This window comes from Hemibagrus wyckioides, linkage group LG28 (assembly GCF_019097595.1).
Source record: "Hemibagrus wyckioides isolate EC202008001 linkage group LG28, SWU_Hwy_1.0, whole genome shotgun sequence".
NCBI lineage: Eukaryota > Metazoa > Chordata > Actinopteri > Siluriformes > Bagridae > Hemibagrus > Hemibagrus wyckioides.
This window is the reverse complement of record NC_080737.1, coordinates 20,836,977-20,838,880: the sequence shown is the minus strand read 5'-3', so window position 1 is coordinate 20,838,880 and position 1,904 is coordinate 20,836,977. Positions and strand designations below refer to the sequence as shown.

The 1,904-nt window shown below is 45.8% G+C and overlaps 1 pseudogene; it reads right to left on the bottom strand.

Annotated features, from left to right (window-relative positions):
- Positions 1-737: 737 nt before the first annotated feature.
- Positions 738-1,904, bottom strand: part of LOC131348046 (sentrin-specific protease 3-like) — a 28,630-nt pseudogene continuing 27,463 nt past the window's right edge.

Here is a 1,904-nt window from a genome sequence, read left to right as displayed (position 1 = left end):
ATGGTGTCATTTTCAAGAAAGGAGGCGTTTGACAAAATTATTTTCCTAGATGGAGTACTGAGAGGAAGCACCGTTACCAGGGAATCATTAATGACCACTTTCTGTTTAACAATATCATTAACCTTATTAACGGAGTTCAGAAAAAGCACAATAGCACTGTTCATACGGGAGGCAGCTAAAATGTTGCTGTACCCTACCACCTTCCCGGACGGCCAACACACACTCCTCCACGCTAACGTTACACACAATCCTCACACCATGCTGCCGTGTGAGAGACTCGTCTGCGCTATCATCCACCTTCTCCATGTTCCCGCGCAAAGCGTGCCGAAATGCCGACTCACTCCTTACCGGAAACACACACCACACACGCACCCAAACACACACGCCCAAACACACACACACACACGCACACTAACACACACAGCTCCTCACAAAACACATAAACCAAACAACAACAAAAATGAAATGAATTGCCAAAAAGACAATAAAGTTTTGAAATCGCTCATAAACTCGCTCCACGACGCTCAACTCGCTCATTCACATCCGCGCATGCAGAGAGAGAGAGAGAGAGAGGGTGAGTGAGAGAGAGAGAGAGGGGGGGGGAGGGTGAGAGAGAGAGAGGGTGAGAGAGAGAGAGAGAGAGAGAGAGAGAGAGGGTGAGAGAGAGAGAGAGAGAGAGAGAGAGAGAGAGAGATAGAGGAGACTCTCAGCACACAGTTGCTGTGGGAAATTTCTGGTAATTCTGAGTAAGTTCAGAAAATAATCCTCACCATTTTAAAGAACCCTGTCCAGCCTGTGTAGAACTCCCTCTGCTCTCTCTTCATCGCCTCGGCCTGCAAGTACTTCCATATGTGCTAAAAACACACACACACACACACACACACAGATGAAAATACTGTGATGAGGATGAGCTGAAAGTAGTAAATGGACGTAGTGAGCAGTGATGTCTGCATGGTTAGGCGCCCTATGTAGTGAACACAGTTAGGATTCTTTCAGACACACACACACACAGTTTAGTGTGTCTGAACAGACACACACACACACACTCCTGTGATGAGTGAATGAATGAGTTTCTGCTCTACACACACTTTCTGGTTTGTTTAAATTTTGAGAATTGTGAAAAAATCCGTTTCACTCAGATACAGAAATGGACTGATCCTGAAAGACTGAATCTTCCAGTCCTGAGAGTGTGGGGTTCTGTAGTCCAAACCGTACACTCTAGAACCTTTAACATCTCTCTGACTTAGTGTACTCGTCCTAGTGCACTACATCACAGAACACATGGCTGTCCAGTGAAGGGCTTGGGGGTAGTGAGTAGGGTATAGGATGTAGGGTATAGGGTGTTGGGAGTAGGGTGTAGGGTATAGGGTGTTGGGTATAGGGTGTTGGGTATAGGGTGTTGGGAGTAGGGTGTTAGGGTATAGGGTGTTGGGAGTAGTGAGTAGGGTATAGGGTGTAGGGTGTAGGGTATAGGAATATGGAGTTTGGTATAGGATTTGGGTGAAGGGTATAGGATGTACAGTATAAAGTGTAGCGTATAGGGTGAAGGAATAGGGTGTAGGGTGTAGGATATAAGGTGTAGGGAACAGGGTATAGAGTGTAGGGTATAGGGTGTAGGGAATAGGGTATAGAGTGTAGGGTATAGGGTGTATGGAATAGGGTATAGAGTTTTGGGTATATGGTGTAGGGAATAAGGTGTAGGGTATACAGTGTAGGGTATAGGGTGTAGGGAATAGCGTATAGAGTGTAGGGTATAGGGTGTAGGGAATAGGGTATAGAGTGTAGGGTATAGGGTGTATGGAATAGGGTATAGAGTGTAGGGTATAGGGTGTAGGGAATAGGGTATATAGTGTAGGATATAGGGTGTAGGGAAGAGGGTATAGAGTTTTGGGTATATGGTGTAG